A 27,385-nucleotide genomic window follows, 5' to 3' on the forward strand; every position below is an offset into this window, starting at 1 on the left:
CTACCAAATCATATTATTGAGTTAGGACTAAAGTGAATAGGCCTACACCATTCGATGCCTTTTTGGTTAATATCTACTAAATCATATTATTGAGTTAGGAATGAAGTGAATACACCATTTGATGCCTTTTTTATGCTGATTACGAATATAATAAGCATTTTTATTGGAAATGAATTTCTGCCCATCCCCCCCTATATATGCCAATTCAGGGTTAGGTGGTCAATATCTACCAAATCATATTATTAAGTTAGGACTACAGTGAATACATCATTTGATGCCTTTTTTTTATGCTGATTATGAATATAATAAGCATTTCTATTGGAAATGAATTTAAGCCCCCCCCCCCCCTATATAAATTAATTAAAATTAATTTATGATAGAAATGCTTTATATTTGTAATCAGCATAAAAAAGGCATCAAATGGTGTATTCACTTCTTTCCTAACTCAATAATATGATTTGGTAGATATTGACTGGTTAGGTTGGGTTAGGTATATATAGGGGGGGGGGCTGGAATTCATTTCCGATAGAAATGCTTATTATAGGCTATTCATAATCAGCATAAAAAAAGGCACTCAAATGGTGTATTCACTTTAATCCTAACTCAATAATATGATTTGGTAGATATTTACCAAATATACCACTTGATGCCTTTTTTTATGCTCTTTCCAAATATTATAATCATTTTGTCTGAAATGAATTTTACCCCCACCCCCATATATACCAATTCAGGGTATAGATTTGCACCTTAGGGGGTGGGGTTAAAGTTCAAACTTACCTCCCATTTACATCAAAAATAAAATTTATCCCCCGCCCCCCCCCCTAATGTGCAAATATATACCCTGAATTGGTATATATAGGGGTGGGGTAAAATTCCTTCCAACAAAATGATTATTATATTTGGAAAGAGCATAAAAAAGGCATCAAGTGGTATAGGGCCTATTCACTTTATTTGTAAGTCAATAATATGATCTGGTAAAAATTTACCTTAAGCCCTATCAATTTTTTTCAAGATGTAGGAAATGTTTTGCATATCTTTAAAACCTTATAGGCCTAGCCTAAATTAGGATTGAGCAAAGTTGTGAAGCTGAAAACAATTTTGTTGACTTCATTCAAGCAGAAGATCCATTTTGCATGGTTTCACTTTATAACTCAAAGGTTGTCAAAGGTCAGGACCCTCTAGAGGGAGAAAGTGTGGAGGTAGGTACTTCAAAATACCTTCCCATGACATACTTTAACCTGTAGGCCCATCCCTGAAAGTTTCATTTTCCTCACCTGGCCTCTTTCCAATTTATCCACTTTCTTGCAATTGAGCTTGGAAGAAAGGAGGAACATCACTTTATACTTTTTCCAAATACCCTATAATAGTTACTTTTACAGCAAGTTTAATCTTGCTGTAAAACCCATGGTAATCAGAAGCTTATAAATGCTTTTCTTAGGGATACCACCAGATGGCTAATTTGACAGTGTATATATATATACAAATCTTTGAATTAGCCAACCAACCAACCAGTATTTTAAGCCTAGGAGTCCAGCTGGACATAAGGAAACATATTAAGAAAACAATTTCTACTCCATAATATGCAGAATAATCCTAGTTGACACATTTTGCAGGGGGAGATCCTTTATCTTCACTTCTTTCCTTGTTTTTTAAGTTTTTCTAAGAAACTCATGAATTTTCTTAGAACCTATGTATTCTAAATATATAGCCTATACCCCACCCCCCTAATATGCAAATATTAATCTAGAATCATATCTTCAATCCACATATAGCATTCATTTGAATAACAAAAGGAATTTAATCAAAAATTATACATGTGGTAGATTTCCGTATTGTTAAGAAACGTCTTGTACAAAAAAGATCCATTTCTAGTTGACTCAGCAAAGCTTGACTATTAGCCTACTTCCATTAGTCCTAAGAGCAAAGTGACACACATCTTTTGAATGCACATATGGCAGGAGTTTATCAAATGAGCCTAAAACCACTTGAAATTAGAACCACCGTAAAACATGGATTTGTCCCTTTATGCTAAAGTTTGACTGCTTGTCACAATTTTTCAAGAACAACTCCTTAAACACATGGACCATTTAATTAGAATAGGAAGCTCTTTTAAAAGTACTAAATTCTTTAGTGTAGAGAGCAAGGTATTGAGGAGGGGATAACTCCTTCATATACAAAATAATTTATGTTTGTTTTTTAGTTTTAATATTGCTCCTTACTTACAGTTGAAAAAACTTTTATTTTTAAAGGATTGGACCTTTCCATGCTCAATTATGCTGATACTGTTTTAAATTAAGTAAAACACTATTAGGGGTATTCTTTTGCACTAAGATCTCACATCTTTCTACAAAGATTTCCATTCTTTTAACTCATCTTTGTTCTAAGATCTTGCAGCTTACTGATGTTAGCAAAAAGTGTGAAGGAACCATCTTTATGCCACATAGAACAATAGGGCCATTCTTTTACTCATCTTTGTGCTATGATCTTACATCTTTTAGCATTCTTTTGCAAACATTTCATCATTCTGCTCTGATCAGTGGTCTAAGAACAATGATGAGCATATCATCAAAGTTCTCTCATCACTGTTCTATATTGCTGAAAGATGGCATCCTTCACACTTTTTGCTAAGATCACTGAGTTGTAAGTTCTTAGAACAAAGATGAGTTAAAAGAACAGAAATCTTTGCAGAAAGATACAAGATCTTAGTGCAAAAGAACAGCCCCAATGATGAGAGAACTTTGATGATATACTCATCATTGTTCTTAGACTGCTGATCAGAGCAGAATGATGAAAGACGTTTGCCAAAGAACGCTATAAGATTTAAGATCTTAGTGCTAAGATTTCACTTTCAAGTGTTCTTTGTCAAAAGATGTTAGATCTTAGCACAAAGATGAGTAAAAGAATGGCCCTATTGTCTATTAAGGAGAATTTTTAAATGCTTAGTTGAGATTATGCAAAAATTGATCTAAAGTCTATGCATAGAAGAGCAAGGTTCTTGATTCTGGTAAACCTCTAGGTGGCATTAACTGCACACAAATAGGAAATCAGAATATTTATGTATAGCCTATATTAAATAAAAACAACTAAGAAACAAATTATTAACAAGAGGTACTTTTGTCTTATAGTCACCACACTCAAGATCTTGTATTGCAGACATGACAGTAATCAATTTTCATGGTCTTTATACCAGACAATATTAGCTTTGGCATGGTAGGAAACTACATTATAACTATATTTTAATTAAATATTTGGTTGTTTTTTTTGGTTAGGTTAGCTTAGGTTATGTATCTAATATAATGCAGTCTGGGCAGCCCCCCTTCCATAATTCTTTGTTGTAGTTTTCATAATTTTGCTGGTAAAGTATTATTTTATTTATTTATTTATTAACTGAAAGCTCATCTACAAAAACTTCAAAAGGATAGAGCAAAATGAGAAGAAAAAGAAAAGAAAACAATAGTATGAGACAAATATCAACAAAACCAATAAAAATCAAATAAGAATGTCAATATTTTTTAGTAACAACAAGTTTGCAGCCCTTTGGATGTTAAAAGTGTATTTCCTGTTTTCTCACTAAATTTTTGTGAATTTACACCACTAGGCGAGCCTAGAATAAGGTTGTCTTAGACACTAGAATTACCTAGTGATGACTTACTTTTGACTTAAGTCCCATCCATCCTTGAAGGTTGTCTTGGGGACTTTTTCTTCATAATGGCATGAATGTGCCTTTTGTATGCCTTGAGGTCTTCTGCTAGGTAAAGAAGATCTGAGAGGCAGTGAGGTGCAAAGTTTTCCTTCCACTTCTTTGGGGCACAACCACAAGAACAAGAACTGTGAATTTGGCCTTCAAAGGTGATTTTTGGGAGACAGTACTGACTCATCTGTTGTACATGACTGAGTCATAGAAGTTGCTGGAGCTGGATCTTCATGAGAATTGTTTGTTGTATTTTAAGGTGCTTGAGAAGTTTGACATTTGAGATTCAATCAAGATAAGTGACCCCAACAATGCAGTGGAGGTACTTAGTTTCAAATGCTGCAAGTTGATGATTGTCATCCACCTTCAGCATCCATGTTTCACATGAGTAGATTGCAATGGGGATGATCAGGGTATCAAAATTCGTATCTTAGCTGCAGAGACAAATCCACCGGGTGGTGGATGATGATTTATTAAAACCTCTTGTGTTAAGAGGTCTTCAGAGGGAAAATACAAAACAAGTATTGTTTGATTTTGAATTGAAGCTATCAAGTATTTTCCTGTAGGTTGCATCAAGACATGGCTAATTGTAGACAGAGAAAAGCCAAGACAGATAGTCCAAGTAATTGAGAGGCAAATGTTTAAATGGCTAGGGCACAAGTAAATGACGGGAGTATGCATGACTCTTATTGGATATATTCTTTTTTGTTAGTTTTGGAAAAGGCATGCCTTCCTAGAGTCTCAGGCATGTTGACCAAGAATTTAAAATTGACATAAGACCATTAGATTGCCTGTAATGAGAGGCAAACAAGGCATGCCCACCTATGGTCTTAAGAAGGTTGACCAAGAATTTAGAACTGACATAGGACCATTAATTTGCTTGAAATAACAGACAAACAATCCTTTAAAGCCATCTTTATCTTTCAAGGAATTTTGACCATGAAGATCATGATGGTATCTGATTTATTCTTCCTACCCTATTGACTTCAGAAAAAAAAATGATGGTACATGTTTTTGTTGCCATATAGGGCTTTAGGATGGTGTTGTATTATTTTTAAGTCTAATTTTCAAAAAAGAACATGTATAGCCTGTACAAATTCATTTTCAAGAAATTCCTCAAATAGCTCTCTGATGTTCTAATACCCCACAAGCAGTAACAAAAAAGAGGGCACATCTGTGCCCTCAAAAATGATACCCATGCAGAAAAGTGATTTTCAATGTTGTTCAAGGTGGGGTACAGTAATTTAAGTTTTGGACAATGGTAATTCTAATTGCGTACTTTTCATTCTAATCCGGCGTTTTTGCAGGGCTTTAGGCTCTCAATATTCTCTTGAAGTTGTTTTCAAAATAATTTTTGGCTATTTAAAATTAATAAAAATAATGGCTACCATTTCTGAATCAGCTACATTTTTTTTTTTTTTCCTTAAAACTTCTAGTTTTATGCTAAAAGTTCATTAAACATTTGTTAATTTAACTAATATCATCTTTTCTTGTTGTTCACAGCTGAGTCTTGCAGCTTGTTTTTTTTTGTGGAGAACCCTTTGTAAATGTCTTTACCTTCTTTTGAAATTCTCATTTTCTTGCTCTCAATAAATTGAATCAGTCCACCTACAGGTTCTTTAAATACTTCTGAAATGTCATAGCTTAAATACTACTGTTATTACTGTCACTAACAACTTACTGCAGCACCAAGCTGCTTGAGGTCAATACAGCTACACGTGCTCCTCTATCCAAATCCATTTAAAGGCTCCCTCTTTACACTTTCCCAAGAAGTTCCCATTCCTCTTAAATCTCTCCTCACAACATCATTCTATCCCATTTGGGGATAACTTGCTTTTGTTTGGTACTAGATGGTTGGCCAACAAGGGTAATCTTAAGGACTCTGTCAAGCTTCATCTGCAGAACCTGTCCTAGCCATCTCAATCTTTTTCTCATTGTAGCTGTAGAAAATGGGATTGAGCCATTTTTTCTGTACAGCTTACTGTTTGAGACATGGTTAGTAAATTGAATACCCCAAAAAATCCGTAGACAATTTCTCTGTAATACAATTAGCAAATCTTCCTCTGTTTTTCAGAGTGCTGACGCTTCACAACCAGAATTGACCACTGTCATCACTGTAGCTTCCAATATTCTAACCTTGGTTCACAGACTTATTCCCCTATTCTTCTAAACTTTTTTCAACTGTAGAAAAACGCCCTGGGCCATGGATATTCTATTTTTGACATTTTCACAGCACCCCCTGTCATTATTAATAAAACTAACTAGGTAGGTAAAGCTGTCTGCTTGATCAATTTTCTTATTATCCTACATCACCTTCACTTATTTCCAGTAGTAGCAAGTTAGTCCTCATAAATTTTATTTTTAAACCTAATCTTGGATCCTAAACTTACCCAATCTCTAAAATACATTCATTTTGCTCACAGTTTCATCTAGGATGCTTAAATCATCAGAATAATCTAAGTTTAAGAGAGTTTCACTTCTCCATTTCATTCTGTGTTCTTCTATTTCCTTTATTGGGCCTCTTTAGGGCAAAGTCCATCAAAATGAATCATATAAATGGGGATAGGGTGCAACCCTGCTTTACTCCTGATTTGATGCACAGCCAGCTACTAAACTCATTTTCTACTTTAGCAGCAGGAATACTATTCTTGAACATAGCAATAATTATTTATTGTATTTATCTGGTATACCTTACTAGGATAGGACCTTTGCTAAACCTGTTCTGAGAAACTAGCTTTCTATTATTAATGCCTTTCCAACCTAAAGCAAGACCCCCCAGGAAATACATATAACATTGCAGGGTCCCTATGACTTGTAATCTAAAGTTGCATAGTTTATGGCATCTTTGTAGGTTTGTACTGAGCTTTTGCGCCATATCACTGCTGCTTATCTTCTAACCGCATATTTCTTTGTTCTTGCTGTGGTATATCTTTTAGCCGCATATTTTTTGTTCTTCACTTTCATTTCTAATTCGTTCTACTTCTTGTTGTTGCATGTGTTGCAACCACCTATTTCTTTGTTGTTCACTTTTGTTTTGACTTGTTTTAATTCTTGCTGCCATTTCTTTTGTAATGTTGCATGAGTCATAGATATAAAAATGATATGTCCTCCTGGGAGAGGGGGCAGAAATGATGTATTTTATTCCCTTAAAATCTACTCATAAATATGACGTGAATCATATGATTTTTCTTGTCAATCATATGGTTCTTGTGTGATTTGGCCTGCATCATAGACACTAAATCAATAACGATACAACCACTATTGAGGTTAAATGTGACCTATATGCTTTTTGAATGTGTTCATAAATATGAGGTCACTCACATATTTTTTTTCCCAAAATTAAGGCTCCTAACGAATTTTCTCAAACTTCTGCCCTGTATGATCGTTTTTTTTAGGCCAGAAAATCTTAGGATGCCAATTTTCCAGAAAAAATATGGAGCTGTTTTCAAGAAAAAATACATTAATAAATACGCAATTATAAATATAATACACAGTACCAAGAGCCCGGCGGCGAAGCCGCCGGGCCCTAGCATGGCTACACGGTAGGCTTCTATATATGGATTCTTGTTGTCACTTGTCTTTTAACCACAGACAATGTGAGCCTTTTCTTGATGTCTTGGCGTCACCATAGGGTTGATACAACCGCCATGGGAAAAATTTGAACTTTTTCTCATAGTTGTGACGTATTTGATTGTTTTTGTGGCCAGAAATTTCAATGCTAGTTTAAAAAAAGCAAAAAAACAACTGTGTAGACAATTTCAAGCCCGGACCATGGCACTGCTACTTGGCAGGCTTGTAGACATTGATTCTCATTGTCACCTATCTTCTAACGGCATATAATATGAACCTCTTCTTGATGTTCTGGCATTACCATAGGTTCCATACAACCACCTTGATAAAAATACCAATTCTTCCTTAAAGTTGTGACCTTTTTAGGTCGTTTTAGTAGCCAGAAATCTGAATATGCCAGTTAAAAAAAGAAATTATGTCAGCGGTTTCGAGTCTGGGCCCCGGGACTCGGCCTGTCGCTCGTTTGTTTATATTGATTGTCGCTTTAAGTAGCAACCTGCAATTTATTCGCCTTTATTTCCTACTCTTCGTTCGATAAAATCTGGGTATTTCCAGGGAATACATATAACGTTCAAGGGTCCCAATGACTTGTAATCAACGTTGCGTAGTTTATGGCATCTTTGTAGGTTTGTACTGCATTTTGCTCCACATTTTGTTGGCGTCAAAGTTTGTGATGGTGTTGCTTTTCTAACGTAATATTTCTTTCTTCTTTAGTTTCATTTTTGACTCGTCCTGATTTTTCCTATTGCTTGTCTTCTAACAGGACATTCTTTGGCCATTTTTGACATGTAAATTTATATTCAGTAAATGTTTTTGTATTTTAAACATTATTATTTTTGTACTAATGTAGACATTTACCTATCTGACGATCTAAGTTGTTTCATATGTTTAAAAATGTATATTGAATTTTAATTTCATTAAATATTTAATTTATAGAGATGGCCCTGCCAAAAAAAATTAATCAGGCCCAGCATTTATTAGATCCAGGCCTGATCGGACCCTCACTGTTAGTGGTTTTACATCTTTAGTTTATTTAATGCTATTATTTATCTATTAATCTTTTTTTTTTCTTTGTGCTTAGGACTTTGGTCTGGATACTTCAAAAACAGAATGGGAACAAGTATTAAACTGTTGGAAGATTGTTTCACATCATGTAAATCATCTAAAGTTCTACAAGTGTAAATTAAATGAAAGACAAGTTGTGAGTTTCCTTTATCTCTGAACTCCTTTACTAAGCCTCACCGTGGATTGGTGTGATTCTGCTGATGGTGATACGAATTCAATTTGTGATTTAAGAAACTTAGTAAGCGTAAGCTACCTTGAAATTAAGCATAGTCAACTGTATCTCACTGATACTTCACTAAAAAAAATTGACCAATTTCATGCCAAAACTATTTCACCTTTCCCTGTCTAAGGGGCCTGGTGATTTTATATTTGGAATAGGATGATGTATAGTTGAATTGAAATGTGCCATTATTGTTTCAACTGATGTTTGTGATGAATGTGTAGACAGTGATTAATAAGTTTGTTTACTAAAAATACCAGATTTGAGACTAACATCAATGAACCTAAATAAGCGCCACTTTATTGTCGATGCAGCTGTAAGCAGCGCTATTGCTAGTCACCAAACCGGAATAGTCAATTGAACATCTGTTGTGGCCAAATTTCTAATGAAAATTTGCTCTATTGTCCTCTGGAAAATTGTTTCAATTTCCTATTATTCAATTCCTCTAGGTTATAGTTTTTAATGTACTTGAAGCAGCTTAGAACTCTCAAAATAAAAAGTTTTGGTGTTCTTCATTTTCCCAACTATTTTCCATGGACGATAATTTCACACAGCTGTTTAGAGTGACCATTGGATATACAGATGACACATTTAGAGATAGACTTTCGCATTTATGGGTTAGAATCGGTCAGACTTTCTGTATCAGACCTTGGTGGCTTAATTGAAAGACGCCATATGATAATCAATGTCAAGGAGTGCTTCCAATTTATTGCCTTGCGGCTCCTAAAACTGACATTCCTTAGTCTAGCATCATGCCCTTTGGATGAACACATGTTTAGAGGAATAACTAGTAATTTAGTCAATTTGGTTGTTCTTAAAGCGAAAAATGTAATATAAGCGATGATGCGTTCACTGGAGTCCAAGATGTTGCAATTGATGTTGCCAGACCTCCGCTTTGCAATTTAAAAAGTATGTAAATTCATCTTTTATTGTAGTTTAGCCAGAGTGAGTGCAGATCCAATGCAGGGTTTTTGTTTATCTTGCTGAAGCAACATTCACAGTAAAATTGTGCCAGTTGCTTCACACTTTTACTAACGAAAGTATTTAGTTTTTTCTATTATCTTCTGTTTAAATTAGGAGAGAAAAAAAATTTGAGCTATAAAGCAATTTTCTGATCAGTCAAAATCAATGCATCAGTAGTGACTCAGTAAAGAGCCAGTTATGTTTTTCTCTGGACATATCGTATTGAAACGGTTGTTGTAGAAATCTCTGAAGGGGTATGTTTGATTTGAATTGAAACTCTTAGCACCCCATAGCAAATGAGTTCCCTCCCCTGTTCTGTTTGCCCCTTGGCATCTCATGGCATTGGGCCAACATTTACTATCACTCATTTTTCGCAAAATATTTAGAAGATCCAATATATGTGCCTCTGTGGATGACAACTCCCACAGCCCAACAAATTGGTGCCATAAACTCCTTTCAAAGACAAATGATACAATCAAAAAAAGGTTGGAATGTTTGATCTTGTCTATCTGATTGGCCCTAGAATTTCAAGGACTGTTCTCTAGCCCACAACTAGATCACATTTTATTAAGACACTGATAACGTTTAAGAGTGTCTACAACAGGTCAAAATTTTTTGTCTCTAGTCAGTCTGAAAGTTAGAACCGAGCTTTCTTTGAAAAAACTGGTCTAATGAACATCAAGCGAAACTTTTTATCAGTTCCACTCAAAAGAATGACCCAGGCCAAAACTCTTTTTGATTGTCTCCTTTTGAGGAGCCAATATTGCTTATTCCTTCAGCAAGAAGGGCCCCTTTGAACAAAAAAAAGATAAAATAATATTAGCTTGTCTCAGATGGGGCTCTAGAAAATTGTCATTATTTTCGAATTACTAGTCAATTATCAGTAAATTCTTGGTTCAAGGCTACCCTAATTTAAAGGATACATTTATTAGATTAGGGACACTCCCCCCTGAAAGAGGTCCAAATTTATTATAGCTCCAAACTGTTTGGGAGTTATCTGAATATTCCATGGCTCAAAGGACTTCCAACTCAAAAACAACAGATTGAATTTTTGTTTCTGAATATTGGAATTTGTATTTCTAACAATTGCAAACATTTCCAACATTTTAGTTCTTAAACAGGGTAGCTAACCTAAAAAATGAAAACTCAAACTGAGATAAAAGAAAATACTATTCAAAAATGAATTTTTCAAAGAAAAGTAAAGAGATACATTAAAGCCCAAATTTGAGAAGAAGTGAAGTTTGTGAATTTTGTTTTATAAAAAGAAAGAGTTGTGAGCTATGATTGCGTTGAAAAAACTGCAAATGTTGCAGATATAGGGCTGATTTTGAGGTTTAGTGCAATCAGTGTTGAAATTTTGTCTTACAGATTAAAAGGAACAACTTTAAAAATGTCTGAATCAAATTTGAGTACAGAATTACAATATTCATCAGAAAGGAAAGAAAAACAATTATGAATTCAATTGGAACTTTTTCAGTGCGTATTTTTATCATTTATATAGGAATACTTTCAGCTGTAGTTTTCTATAATAATTTCAAACATTTATATAAAAATATGGCGATGGTCTTTTAAAGTCTTTGTTGAACATTTGGTATGCTGGGGGCTGAGGTCATCCTGATTTCGGTCTTCTCGGTACCCTAGAGCTGTTACATCTTTTTATTAAAATTATCTTTTCGGCCACTGTTATGATAACTGGTTTCAACCAATGTTTTATTATTATGTGTTAAAGGTAAATAATACACGAGAAAAAAGAAGAAGCAATTTGCCCCTTTAGTAATTGCTCTTCAATAGTTAAAAAATTTGCCAAAGACCTAAAGAGTAGTAAAGCATTAATAGATATGAGTTGCACAAGAATATGCAGTGTCGTTTGACGTACGCATTGTAAAAAGCGACACATCCTTTACCTACAAAGTGGCCAAGCATGTTTTGAAACTATAGTCAAGGGTGTATAAGATAATCAGACTGGCTTTTTGTTATTGATATGAATTGCACAAGAATGTGCAGTTTAGCTTCACGTGGACATTTTAAAAAAAGCTGGCAATCAATAATGTGGTCAAACACGTTTTGAAACTATATTCAATGGTGTATAAGGTAGTCAGACTGTTTTTTTTTTTTTGATATGAATTGCACAAGTATGTGCAGCATAACTTCACGGGGACATTTAAAAAAAAAAGCTGGCAAACTATAAGCTGGTCCAACATGATTTGAGAGTATAGTCGAAATTATATAACTCAACTAGACTGTTATTTGAGGCAACATTCGTTTTTTAGGGGGCCAATCAGAGACATCGGAGGTTGCTCAATATATGATAACTCGACTGGTGATTGGTTGCGAAAAAAGGAGTGATTTTTTATTCGTCCTTGAGATTTTGTATAAAATGCTCATACTTTACGATTAAATTTTCATAATGATTTAACATATCATGGATAGTACACTAAATATTATTGACATTGAAGTTATGGATACATCAATTTATGTTGTGAGTACAGCTTAGTAAATTTCTTAATTTATTTCCAAATAAAATCATTTTACCATCCCTTCAGTAAATTCAGGGGCATAGCCTTTCTCCCCCCAACAATACAAACCCTACAATATGACGATTATAGTCGCTAGAAAACGTAAAGTACGATCTTTTTTCCATTATGTAAATAAAATCCCTGCCCCTACCCTCCTCTGTTTATGAGTTTAATTCATTAGTTTTAGTTCTTTTCCTTCAAAAATGTCAGTTTCCTCATTCATTCTATTAAAATGCACTTTCTTTATCTGCTTAAATAGAACCATCTGTCTTACAAGAAAAGGTCAGTTTTGGAACCACACTTCGCACGCTCGTCTTATCACATAGATTAATAACACATGTGTTTGTCTAATTCATGAGACTTTGAAAATAGAGATAAAGTTGTTATTAAAATCGTTAATTAAAAGAATGGTACACTAAACTTAGAATTTATATACATCCAAATCGTATTCAAATATTTTCTTGGGAAGAAATCTAAGTTTTGTATAGAAAAGGGCATAGAGCGCTACAAATATCAGAATCGGCTTTACAGGATAATTCATATTATGGGGAGATGTTTTTTGAAATCCCCCCTTCCCCCCAAACTCAAATTTTCCAAAATTATACTTTAGAAGCTTTTGTAAATATTTCATAGCCTTTTGTAGGTGTGTGTTGTCTGAAACTTATGATTTGGGGTGGGTAGTTTGCTATTTTGACTTTTCTGAGCTAGGTTTCCTAGTATTTCGTAGCTGTGTCTTGTCTGAAACTTATGATTTGAGATGTGTAATTTGCTATTTCCGGCTTTTATGAGCTAGGTCTCCTAGTATTTCGTAGGTGTGTGTTGTCTGAAACTTATGATTTGGGGTATGTAAATTTCTATTTCGGGCTTTTCTGAGCTAAGGTTTCTTAGTATTTCGTAGGTGTATGTTGTCTGAAACTTGTGATTTGGGGTGGGTAGTTTGCTATTTCTGGCTTTTCAGAGCTATGTTTCTTAGTCTCTCATAGGTATGTGTTGTCTGAAACCTACAATTTGGGGTGGGTAGTTTGCTTTTTTTGGCTTTTATGAGCTAGGTCTCCTAGTATATCGTAGGTGTCTGTTGTCTGAAACTTATGATTTGGGGTATGTAAATTACTATTTCGGGCTTTTCTGAACTAGATTTCTTAGTCTTTCGCTGGTGTGTATTGTCTGAAACTTATGATTTGGGATGTGTAGTTTGCTATTTTTGACTTTGCTGAGTTATATTTCTTAGCCTTTCATAGGTGTGTGTTGTCTGAAACTTATGATTTTTGGTGTGTAATTTGCTATTTCCGACTTTTCTTAGCCAGATTTCTTAGTCTCTCATAGGTGTGTTGTCTGAAACCTACAATTTGGGGTGGGTAGTTTGCTATTTTTGGCTTTTCAGAGCTAGGTTTCTTAGTCTCTCATATGTGTGTGTTGTCTGAAACCTACAGTTTGGGATGAGTAGTTTGCTATTTCCGGATTTTATGAGCTAGGTCTCCTAATATATCATAGGTGTGTGTTGTCTGAAACTTATGCTTTGGGGTATGTAAATTACTATTTCAGGCTTTCTGAGCTAAGGTTTCTTAGTATTTCGCTGATGTGTATTGTCTGAAACTCGGGATTTGGGATGTGTAGTTTGCTATTTTTGACTTTGCCACGTTAGATTTCTTAGCCTTTCATAGGTGTGTGTTGTCTGAAACTTATGATTTTGGGTGTGTAATTTGCTATTTCCGACTTTTCTTAGCAAGGTTTCTTAGTATTTCATAGGTGTGTGTTGGCTGAAACCTATGAGTTGGGATCTTTAATTGCAATATCCTGCTTTTCTGAGCTTGGTTTCATAGCCTTTTGTAGGTGTGTGTTGTCTGAAACTTATGATTTAGGGTGTGTAGTTTGCTATTTTTGACTTTGCCGAGCTAGGTTTTCTTAGTATTTCGTAGGTGTGTGTTGTCTGAAACTTATGATTTGAGATGTGTAATTTGCTATTTCCGGCTTTTATGAGCTAGGTCTCCTAGTATTTCATAGGTGTGTGTTGTCTGAAACTTATGATTTGGGGTATGTAAATTACTATTTCGGGCTTTTCTGAGCTAAGGTTTCTTAGTATTTCATAGGTGTGTGTGTTGTCTGAAACTTATGATTTGCGGTGGGTAGTTTGGTATTTCTGGCTTTTCAGAGCTAGGTTTCTTAGTCTCTCATAGGTGTGTTGTCTGAAACCTACAATTTGGGGTGTGTAGTTTGCTATTTCAGGCTTTTATGAGCTAGGTCTCCTAGTATTTCGTAGGTGTGTGTTGTCTGAAACTTATGATTTGGGGTATTTAAATTACTATTTCGGGCTTTTCCGAGCTAGATTTTCTAGTATTTCGCAGGTGCCTCTTGTCTGAAACTTATTATTTGGGATGTGTAGTTTGATATTTTTGACTTTGCTGAGTTAGATTTGTTAGCCTTTCCTAGGTGTGTGTTGTCTGAAACCTATGATTTGGGGTATGTAAATTATTAATTCGGGCTTTTCTTAGCCAGATTTCTTAGTATTTCGTAGGCGTGTGTTGTCTGAAACTTATGATTTGTGATGTTTAGTTTGCTATTTTTGTCTTTGCTCAGTTAGGTTTCTTACTATTTCGTAGGTGTGTGTTGTCTGAAACTTATGATTTGAGATGTGTAATTTGCTATTTCAGGCTTTGCTGAACTAGGGATATTAGTATTTTGTTGGTGTGTATTGTCTGAAACCTATAAAAATAAACTATTTCCATAAAATCTGAGCTAATAAGGGTTTTTGACCGTAAACTCTAGTTTTGTGTAAGAAAATTACGGAAAATATATTCCGGTGACTCATAGGTGAAACTTAAGTCCAGTTATGAATCGAAAAATAAACTGTTTCTGTAAAATCTGAGCTAATCGGGGTTATTGACGGGAAATTCAAGTTTTTTTTGTAAGAATATTTTTTACAATACTATTATCTGGTTAAAATGTGAAACTTGTGTCAAGTTTCGGATCGAAAAATAAAATATTTATGTAAAATCTGAGCTAATAAGGGTTTTTGACCGTAAACTCAAGTTTTTTGTAAGAAAATTATGGAAAATACAATTCTCTGGTTCAAGTGTGAAACTTAAGTCTATTTTTGGATCGAAAAAATAAAACTATTTCCATAAAATCTGAGCTAATAAGGGTTTTTGGCCGTAAACTCTAGTTTCTTGTAAGAAACTTATGGAAAATACAATTCTCTAGTTCAAATGTGAAACTCAAGTCCAGTTTTGGATACTCATAATGATGAGGACTGATGGTTCTAATTCAATATTTTTTTCATAAAAACAAACTATTTTTTTTAATACCTCGAAATCATTTAATTTTATTTATTTTTTTATTTTTTTTTTTACGTATCTTAAAATGACAAAATATGCTCACGGCTCTAGCAATTTTACTTTATAATTGATCAGATACACGATGTGGCTTACCAATTGGCATTTTATGCCGGTTATCGACACTGCCCAGTCTATTGTATGTATTACATCAGTATTTTTTACGCAGTTGAACGATAAAAACATAAGTCATATCCTTAAAAAAAAGAAAGTGAAGATGGAGCATTTTAATAAAGTGTGTTCACATAACAAGGTTATTGTAGCATTGAATGCCGACAAGGAGAAGTATTTAAACTACGAAACAAGTACAAGTGGTAGCACTATTGGAAATGTATGCATGCATTATCATGACAGTAACGAATTAAATTTCTTGGGAATACAGACAAAATTCAACTCTTATGTTGGTGGTTATACGAGATTGAGATCTCCAGAGATGATTGCACTCAAAGAGAATGCCAACATAAAATAATCATTGATGATAGAGGACAACTCCTTGCTACTGTTGCAGGTAACAAATTACCTACTGATACATCCAATCGTCAGCTTTCGGGTATTAGCATTCAACAGAAGATCAATGAAAGAAACGCCTACTCTTTTACTAATATCGTAAACAATATCTTGTCTACGTGCCGAAACTGTTACCTGTGTAAAAATAAGGTGATAATAGACAGTGAAATTGTCAGAAAAATAAAAAGGGCATTGTCAGAACATATCACTATGGAATATAAAAATGAATCGATGAAAAACAAAGCACCAGCAAACGTTACTGCCATTAATCAAACAGTCAATGAACCAAATAATACCAAAGACGAAAAGCATATTGAGCCTGTTGATGAGACATCAGTAAAAATTGTGTATGACTCAAAATGGAATAATGATTATTCTACTGATTACGAACTAATAGAAGACAATAGCTATAATATCAAGAGAGAACATGGTGAACTATTTTATGGAACAGATTCAAAATGTCCAAAGTTAATCATTGATATTAATAATATATTTTTGTATTCATATTCTACATAGCATTATTTCATTAAAAATATTAAATTGTTATGTGTTCATTATTTTTAGAGTAAGCTAGCATATCAAACGTTTAGAATGTCTATTAAAACATCGGAGATGTAAGAAAAGGAATTTGCATACATCTATTGTCAGACACAGGGGATAACATTGACAAAATCTAGGTATCAGAACGAATAAATTCTTTATCATTAATTCGGACATAGAATACCAGTGGGAAAGCCACATCGTGTCTCTGACCAATCATAGAGTACAATTGTTAGAGCCGTAAGCATATTTTGTCATTTTAAGATACGTACAAAAAAAAATAAAGTTGAATAATTTCGAGGTTTTAAAAAAAAATAGTTTGTTTTTATGAAAAAAATATTGAATTAGAACTATCAGTCCTTAGCCTTTAAGATTTCTTTAATTAGATTTCTTAGCCTTTCATAGGTATGTGTTGTCTGAAACTTATGATTTGGGGTGTGTAATTTGCTATTTCCGACTTTTCTTAGCCAGATTTCTTAGTATTTCATAGGTGTGTTGTCTGAAACCTACAATTTGGGGTGGGTAGTTTGCTATTTTTGGCTTTTCAGAGCTAGGTTTCTTAGTCTCTCATAGGTATGTGTTGTCTGAAACCTACAATTTGGGGTGGGTAGTTTGCTATTTCTGGCTTTCATAAGTTTCAGACAACACATACCTAAGAAATACTATGTAACCTTAGCTCAGAAAAGCCCGAAATAGTAATTTACATACCTCAAATAATAAGTTTTAGACAACACACACCTACGAAATACTAGGAGACCTAGCTCATAAAAGCCAGAAATAGCAAATTACACATCTCAAATCATAAGTTTCAGACAAGACGCACCTACGAAATACTAGGAAACCTAGCTCGGCAAAGTCAAAAATAGCAAACTACACACCCCAAATCAAAGTTTCAGACAACACACACCTACAAAAGGCTATGAAATATTTACAAAAGCTTCTAAAGTATAATTTTGGAAAATTTGAGTTTGGGGGGATTTCAAAAAACATCTCCCCATAATATGAATTATCCTCTGAAGCCGATTCTGATATTTTTAGCGCTCTATTTCCTTTTCTATACAAAACTTAGATTTCTTCCCAAGAAAATATTTGAATACGATTTGCCTGTATATAAATTCTAAGTTTAGTGTACCATTCTTTTAATTAACGATTTTAATAACAACTTTATCTCTATTTTCTAAGTGTCATGAAATAGACAAACTCAGGTTTTATTAATCTATGTGATAAGACGAGCGTGCGAAGTGTGGTTCCAAAACTGACCTTTTCTTGTAAGACAGATGGTTCTATTTAAGCAGATAAAGAAAGTGCATTTTAATAGAATGAATGAGGAAACTGACATTTTTGAAGGAAAAGAACTAAAACTAATGAATTAAACTCATAAACAGAGGAGGGTAGGGGCAGGGATTTTATTTACATAATGGAAAAAAGATCGTACTTTACGTTTTCTAGCGACTATATTCGTCATATTTTAGGATTTGTATTGTTGGGGGGAGGGGGGGCTATGCCCCTGAATTTGAATTTACTGGAGGGGTTGTAAAATGATTGTATTTGGAAATAAATTTGGAAGTTTACTAAGCTATACTCATAACATAAATTGTGATATCCATAACTTCAATGTCAATAATATTTAGTGTACTATCCATGATATGTTAAATCATTATGAAAATTTAATCGTAAGGTATGAGCATTTTATCTCAAGGACGAATAAAAAATCACTCCTTTTAGTTGTAACCAATCACCAGTCGAGTTATCATATATTGAGCAACCTCCGATGTCTCTGATTGGCTCCCTAAAAACGAATGTTGCCTCAAATAACAGTCTAGTTGAGTTATATAATTTCGACTATACTCTCAAATCATGTTGGACCAGCTTATAGGTTGCCAGCTTTCTTTTAAAAAATGTCCACGTGAAGCTACGCTGCACATTTTTGTGCAATTCATATCAATAACAAAAAACCAGTCTGATTATCTTATACACCCTTGACTATAATTTCAAAACGTGTTTGAGCACTTTATTGATTGCCAGCTTTTTTTAAATGTCCACGTGAAGCTATGCTGCACATTCTTGTGCAATTCATATCAATAACAAAAAAACAGTCTGATTATCTTATACAGCGTTGACTATAGTTTCAAAACATGCTTGGCCACATTGTAGGTAAAGGATTGGTCGCTTTTTACAATGCGTACGTCAAACGACACTTCATATTCTTGTGCAATTCATATCTATTAATGCTTTACTACTCTAAAGCTTTGATAATTTTCCCAGAGTTAATTGGAACTCATTGAAATAGTTTACTTAGTGCACTTTTTAAACCCAATTTTATTTACTTTTTTTTCTAACGTTTTTAGTAATTTGAAAAGATCAATACTTGAACAAAAGTCTTGATCCAACTTATCTATCCAATGACTCAGGGCAAACGGTACAAATAAAGACAATCAACCAAAAAGAAGGATCCATGGACAAGCAACATCTTAATTAGTTGCCATCATAAGTTGTCATAATAAGCCATCATCGACTTAAAAGTAGAAACATTTCAAGTCTAAAGGCTTGTATCCAAGTGATCATCATCAATCAGGGCTCATCAAGGAAGTGCACATTATCCTTTATTGGTTTCAGTGTTTAGGATTCTGGACCCAGGCATAGTGGTTTGTCTTTGTCGAATAAGGTATCCCTGTGATAGGTAAACTTTGTGAAATTCATGAGTAAAAGGGCTGAGGTCATTTCGTTGCTCTTTTTCCTATCCAGCATCTGCAAAGTCTTTTTGATTTACCTTTCCAATGGTATTTTCAGGGGGTTACTCATCGCATGGTGTACTCGGGCCTTGTTTCTAAGGGTAGATGTGCACGTTTTATTTTTTCGTATGTAAACATATGTCTCATGACCTTTGATCCCAATAGTCGGAGCTCTAATCCCCTGACCTTTAATCCTATTGAAGCATTCTTAGTGAGTCTGATGACGATTTTGATGATACAGACTTTGAGGATGAACCTTCTCCTGATAAAAAGGGGCGTTACGATTCATCTGAAATCAGCCAAAACGACTCATCTGCTGCTGCAACTAGCTGAATTAATAGCGTTCCATCGGACACTCATCTTACGACTACCCCATTCAACATCGACTAAAACATTTGGGAAAAAGAGACCCCAGTTACGGGGAAAAATATTAAACCATATGAATGTAAAGTTTGTGCTAAAGCATTTTATATCATCTCTCAGTTATTTACTCACATGAAAACTCGTACAGTAGAAAAACCTTATAGCTACAAGGTCCGTATTAATGATTTTCCCGAACTTCCAAATTTATTTACCCATTTGAGAATTCACACCGGCGAAAAACCATATACCTGCAACGCGTGTCGTAAAATATTTTCTCTGAGTTATATCGTTTCTACTCAAATGAAAGTTCACACTAGAGAAAACCCATATATTTGCATCGTATGTACTAAACGATTTTCCCTAGCTCCCTAGCTTATCCATGCCCATGAAGTGTCATTAAAAACCCATCAATAAGCAAAAATAGACCCCCCGGAAATCATTTTTAACTTAATTTGGCAAGAGAGAGAATATATATATATATATATATATATATATATATATATATATATATATATATATATATATATATATATATATATATATATATATATATTTGTGTACCATAATTTTACTATAAATTTATTTTTTCATATTGATCCAGACACATGAAGTGTCATAAAATACCCATCAATAAGGAAAAATAGACCCCCAGAAATCATTTTTAACTTAATTTGGCAAGAGAGATATATATATATATATATATATATATATATATATATATATATATATATATTTGTGTACCATAATTTTACTATAAATGTATTTTTTCATATTGATCCAGACACATGAAGTGTCAGAAAATACCCATCAATAAGGAAAAATAGACCCCCAGAAATCATTTTTAACTTAATTTGGCAAGAGAGATATATATATATATATATATATATATATATATATATATATATATATATATATATATATATATATATATATATATTTGTGTACCATAATTTTACTATAAATGTATTTTTTCATATTAATCCAGACACGTGAAGTGTCATAAAATACCCATCAATAAGCAAAAATAGACCCCCAGAAATCATTTTTAACTCAATTTGGCAAGAGTGAATATATATATATATATATATATATATATATATATATATATATATATATATATATATATATATATATATATATTATATATACAGGAGTGAAGCATTTTCATTGGGGGGGGGGGGGCAAGAGGGGTCAATATCCGGATATTCAAGTAGCATGGTCTATATAATGTATTTTTCTCCACATTATTGGGGGGGGGGGAAAATGCTTCCCTTGTCTCTCCCAAACGACGCCCCTGTATATATATATATATATATATATATATATATATATATATATATATATATATATATATTTGTGTACCATAATTTTACTATAAATGTATTTTTTCATATTAATCAAGGCTCATGAAGTGTCAAGAAAAAAACCATCAATAAGCAAACATAGACCCCCAGAAATCATTTTAGATCAATTTGGCAAGACTGAATACGATATATATATATATATATATATATATATATATATATATATATATATATACATATATATATATAAAATCATTTTTACCATTGATCAACTCAAAAAAGAAGTTAACCCCCCTCCCTCCCTCTGGAGGATTTCCACAGGTGTGGGCATTGGTTCCCTATCGAGCTAAGAGTATAGTAAAAATCTGTTTCGTCTATTAAAAGAGATTTTTCAGAACGTTGAAAACAAAACATTACTCTTCATGAAATTTCTTGAAGCAGTTGTTGTCTCGTGTCAAGCAGAGAATGATTTCACACTGCGAGCACATCCATCTGCACCTTTATAGATGCGCAGCATCCAGGCCTTCTGCACTGGGCTGCATTCGCCAAGTCCCAAAATTCTGGTAGATGTAGTGCAGCTCTGGCATATGGTGGAGGGATTGGCCTCTTTTTCACACTCAAAACACTGTGTTGAGTTTCACCTAAGAGTACTCCGTTGCTATTTTCTTGACCTCGTGACTCCGAGCTTCCAGAATTGAGCAAAAACTCTGCCACGTTGAAACGAAGGTCAATGAGCTGTTTGAGGTCAACAGGAACTTCTAGGCCATGGCCCTTCAGCTCATGAAATGCATTGGCTAGTGCAGCATTCACAAAATGATGAAACAAACGCTTACTGAACCCCCTTACGGGTTCAGTAAGCTTGAAACTAATAGGTAGATAGATAGATAGTGATTGGCAAAAGAACTATAACAAACCCTAGTGGACCGAATTTGTATTTCTTAGTAAAAAAAAAATACAATAACAAAATAATACAATAACTACACATAGTTACCACTGTAACGAAAACACGACAGGTAACAGTCAGAAAATACAAAATACAAAAGGCATAAATGTAGGTCATAACTATAAAATATTTTTAAGGTCATAGTATAAAAAGATAAAAAGGGTAACAAATAAAATAACCAAATATTCAACAATGAAAAAATAATATATACAAAATAGTTTAATTTTTAGCAGACTTACGGGTTGTGATTTTGGTTGATTTTATTTTTAAAAAGGGGAATAAAAGTTTTTTATAGAAAAGGGTATGGGAGGCAGGATGGGGGTGGGTGGGTACACTATACGGGGGTGGCGATTTCTTATGGGTGAGATATTTTATGAAGTGTCATAAAGTACCAATCAATAAGTAAAAATAGACCCCCAGAAATCATTTTTAACTCAATTTGGCAAGAGTGAAACTATATCTATATATATATATATATATATATATATATATATATATATATATATATATATATATATATATATATATATATATATATATACAGGAGCGAATCTAGAGCATTTTCATTGGGGGGGGGACAAGAGGGGTCAATATCCAGATATTCAAGTAGCATGGTATATATAATATATTTTTCTCCACATTATTGGAGGGGCAAATGCTTCCCTTGTCCCACCCAAACGACCCAAACGAAAGTTTTTTATAGAAAAGGGTATGGGAGGCAGGATGGGGGTGGGTGGGTACACTATACGGGGGTGGCGATTTCTTATGGGTGAGATATTTTATGAAGTGTCATAAAGTACCAATCAATAAGTAAAAATAGACCCCCAGAAATCATTTTTAACTCAATTTGGCAAGAGTGAAAATATATATATATATATATATATATATATATATATATATATATATATATATATATTTATATATATATATATACAGGAGCGAATCTAGAGCATTTTCATTGGGGGGGGGGACAAGAGGGGTCAATATCCAGATATTCAAGTAGCATGGTATATATAATGTATTTTTCTCCACATTATTGGAGGGGCAAATGCTTCCCTTGTCCCACCCAAACGACGCCCCTGTATATATATATATATATATATATATATATATATATATATATATATATATATATATTTGTGTAACATAATTATATTATAAATGTATTTTTTCATATTAATCAAGGCACATGAAGTGTTAAGAAAATACCATCAATAAGCAAACATAGACCCCCAGAAATCATTTTTAGATCAATTTGGCAAGAGTGAATAAATATATATATATATATATATATATATATATATATATATATATATATATATATATATATATATATATATATATATATATATATATATATATATATATATATATATATATATATATATATATATCCTTCTGAGACCTAGCCATAAAAACACATTTCTGATTATGTTCATTTCTTTGTAGTTGACATAAAAATTAATCATTTTGACCATTGATCAACTAAAAAAAGAAGTTACCCCCCCCCCTCCTCCCTCCCTCTGGGGGATTTCCACCGGTGTGGACATTGGGTCCATATCGAGCTAAGAGTATAGTAAAAATCTGTTTCGTCTATTAAAAGAGATTTGTCAGAACGTTGAAAACAAAACATTACTCTTCATGAAATTTCTTGAAGCAGTTGTTGTCTCGTGTCAAGGAGAGAATGATTTTACACTGCGAGCACATCCATCTGGACCTTTATAGATGCGCAGCATCCAGGCCTTCTGCACCGGGCTGCATTCGCCAAGTCCCAAAATTCTGGTAGATTTAGTCCAGCTCTGGCATATGGTGGAGGGATTGGCCTCTTTTTCACACTCAAAACACGGTGTTGAGTTTCACCCAAGAGTACTTCGTTGCTATTTTCTTGACCTCGTGACTCCGAGCTTCCAGAATTGAGCAAAAATTCGGCCACGTTGAAACGAAGGTCAATGAGCTGTTTGAGGTCAACAGGAACTTCTGGGCCATGGCCCTTCAGCTCATGAAATGCATTGGCTAGTGCAGCATACACAAAATGATGAAACAGACGCACAGTCCATTTTGTAGTACGCGTCTCAAACCAGTAATAGCTGACCAATGCGGTCCACAAGGTCAACCCCACCCATGTAGGTGTTGTAGTCGGAGACTACTCATGGACATTTGACCTGTACGTAAGACCCCTGGCGCTTGTCATACCGTTTGACCTCTGTCTCCTCTTCTATACCTTTGCAGTTTGAAGACTGGAGAACCACTTTGTTATCATACCACTGGGTCACGACTAATTTTCTATCTGAGCACACAGACATGACAGAGGTTCCTCTACCTTTTCTTTTCATTTCTGTTTCGGTAAAAAGCGTTGGGCCGTTGGCACCCAAATGGTTCTTCATGATAGTTCCGGTCGCATTTATTTTTCTTTCAGCCAGCATGTCGAGGAGCTTAACAGACGAGAAGAATCGGTCAAAATAGAGGTATGTACCTTCTGGTAGGGTCTAAGACAAGCGCAGTACGATCCCAGCTGACAAGCCATGTGCTACCAGCTGCTCTCCCAAGGTGGTGGCTCCCTGGTAGATTTGGAAGTCAAGTATCAGCCCTGAGGAGCTGGCAAGGACAAAATTCTTTAATCCAACCGGATTGGGCTTGTTAGGGACATATTGCTTGAGAGTTGACATACCCTGAAAGGGTATCATCTGTTCGTCAATTGAACAGTTCCTGTCACGTGACAACTGGAGACAGATATTCCTGAAGTTGTCAACGATCGGCTGCACCTTCCAAAGCCTAATTTTGTTTTTTTCTTCGTCTGAGATTTCTGAATCAACAACGAACTTCAGTTTCAACAGAATTTTGAAGAATCTTTCTCGACTCATCTTTTGCAATATGGCTTCCACTCTAAACTTCCCAGACCAGTACATGCGGATGCGAGGAAACTTGAGGTTCCCCATCAGGATGACAATGCCAACAAAAATTTTCAGCTCGTCTGGAGTTACATTCAAGCTTTTGCGGTGGGCCAACTGATAGTTGTAGTTCATGCAAAAAGCTGTACGTTTGAAGAAGCTCTCCGGATAATATTGCAAAAGGAATTGTTCTGTACTCCAGTCGTCGTGGTCCTGGAAATGAGCAGGACCCACATCCGGGCCATGATGATTATCGAACCGCCGAGACTTCCTCCAGGACAAGGTTGCTGCTACTTTGTCAGCCTTCAAGCGTTTGGCACCGGTTGCTAAGGGTACGATATCATCAGATTCTTCACTTTCAACATCTGGAAGAACAGCATAACTGCTTGATGAGGGAATGGCTGCAACAGCTGATTCACCGTCAGAGTCTGAAGACGACAAAGAGTTTTATATCCATTCCTCATCATCATCTAAATCAGAGAGGTCCAGGTCGCTCTCATCGAGCATTCCGAGGGTGTCATCAAGGGAAACTACAAAAAAGGAACAGGTTCAGTAAGCTTGAAAGTAATAGGTAGATAGATAGATAGTGATTGGCAAAAGAACTATCACAAACCCTAGTGGACCGAATTTGCATTTGTTAGTAAAAAAAAAATACAATAATAAAATAATATAATAACTACACATAGTTACCACCGTAACGAAAACACGACAGGTAACAGTCAGAAAATACAAAAGGCATAAATATAGGTCATAACTATAAAATATTTTAAAGGTCATAATATAAAAAGATAAAAAGGGTAACAAATAAAATAACCAAATATTCAACAATGAAAAAATAATATATACAAAATAGTTTAATTTTTAGCAGACTTACGGGTTGTGATTTTGGTTGATTTTATTTGTAAAAAAGGGAATACAAGTTTTTAATAACGTAAGGTAGAAAAGGATATGGGAGAAAGGATGGGGGTGGGTGGGGACACTATACGGGGGTGGCTATTTCTTATGGGTGAGTGGCAGCTAGGTTGTTGCCAATTTAGTAAATAAAACAATCATTGACCTCTGCTATCCCCATTAGAATCGAGATTTGAACTACGAAAAATCAACCCTAGCTTTTTACTCGATTGGAACCGCCTGGCCATAGGCGTGGACATGGAGGTTTTCCAAGTTCCAAAAGATGGCACTTATCAAGCTAACTGCTTTTAAAACTATCTAAGCACTGTCTACAATCTAGAGAGTACACCTGATTTTTCTCAGAACTCGTTCTCATCACTTTCTTTTTTCTTACCTTTGCTTTTTTTCATCTCCTTATTTTAGCCTTTTCTAGATTGTTAAAACACCACTAAAAGTCGCAGAAACTTTCTGAAAAAAAATCACAGATGGCATTTCAGGTCCAAAAAAGCACGTTGAAACAACGAAACCTGTGCTAGATGGCGAGGGCTTTGCAAAAAAAATATTTTATGGAGGTGTCCACAGACGTGGACACCAGGTCTCAGGGATATATATATATATATATATATATATATATATATATATATATATATATATATTTGTGTACCATAATTTTACTATAAATGTATTTTTTCATATTAATCAAGGCACATGAAGTGTCAAGAAAAAACATCAATAAGCAAACATAGACCCCCCCGGAAATCATTTTTAGGTCAATTTGGCAAGAGTGAATATATACATATATAATGTATTTGTGTCCCATAATTTTACTATAAATATATTTTTTCATATTAATTTTGTCTTGGATCTTTGGGAAAGCTATGGTAAGGATGCGACAAAGATTTCATCCTGGGACCGTTTGCCTATATCAAGATAGATAAAAAGTACAAGGAACATTGTACACTCCCAAACCATACTTTGTTTTAACAAAACTTCTCCTTTTAATAGTTTCATTCGCTGTATCCCAAGCTGTTCCTTGCTTACAATTAGTTTTTATCACCACGAGAGGGTTTGACTGTTCTTACAATTTTCTTTAATCTAAAGGACACCCTAAACCACTGTATATAAATAATAGATTATCTTTATATACAGTGATTATATAGATTATATTATCTATATATACAGTGATTATATAGATTATATTATATTTATATAGCGCCCTAGAAGGTCAATAATTTTGATCAAAAGCTTCAGTCAATCAGCTGATTAAAGCATGATTGACCATCTAGGAACCTGTTTGACGCTTGAGGCAAGCGTTGAAGGTGATTATTAGAAAGTTTGAATGACTGAGTCGGTTCCTAGACGATCAATCATGCTTTGATCAATTGATTGACGGAAGATTTTGATGAAAATGATTGACCGTCTAGGGTGTCCTTAATTTTTTTATTTTCATTTTTTTAAATTTTTTTTCGGAAAAACTGGTTTTTACACTCGAGTGTACACCTTTTTTCACTCCCAATCTTACTTCTTCCGACTTTACGTATGCTCAATCACTAAGTAATACTATCTAAAAGGTTTTATTTTATTCATTCCAGACGAGTTCTTTTTTCTTCATATTCCTCCTAAAATGTGGTTTTTACATTGGAGAACATACCTTTTTTCACTTCCCAACCTTACTTTTTCAGCTTTACATATACTCCAATAATAAACAATGCTGTTCAAACGGCTTTATTTTGTTATTCAGAACAAAATTTTTTTCTTTATTTTCATCCTAGATCTGGTTCTTACATTGGAATGCACATTTATTTTCACTCCTAGCCTTAGTTTTTGACAAAACTCGTCTTTTTAAGAGTTTCATTTGCTATT

At 34.2% G+C, this 27,385-nt stretch overlaps 1 pseudogene across 1 annotated transcript in view; it reads left to right on the top strand.

Moving 5' to 3' along the window:
* Positions 1-27,385, top strand: part of LOC148944262 (uncharacterized) — a 40,771-nt pseudogene that overhangs the window by 723 nt on the left and 12,663 nt on the right. The window contains exon 2 of the transcript XR_016142883.1: positions 8,343-9,455. The product of XR_016142883.1 is annotated as an uncharacterized LOC148944262 (transcript). The remainder of the gene's footprint in view (positions 1-8,342; positions 9,456-27,385) is intronic.

This window comes from Artemia sp. Qi Xiang Cuo, chromosome 14 (assembly GCF_049724085.1).
Source record: "Artemia sp. Qi Xiang Cuo chromosome 14, ASM4972408v1, whole genome shotgun sequence".
In the NCBI taxonomy this organism is placed as follows: domain Eukaryota; kingdom Metazoa; phylum Arthropoda; class Branchiopoda; order Anostraca; family Artemiidae; genus Artemia; species Artemia sp. Qi Xiang Cuo.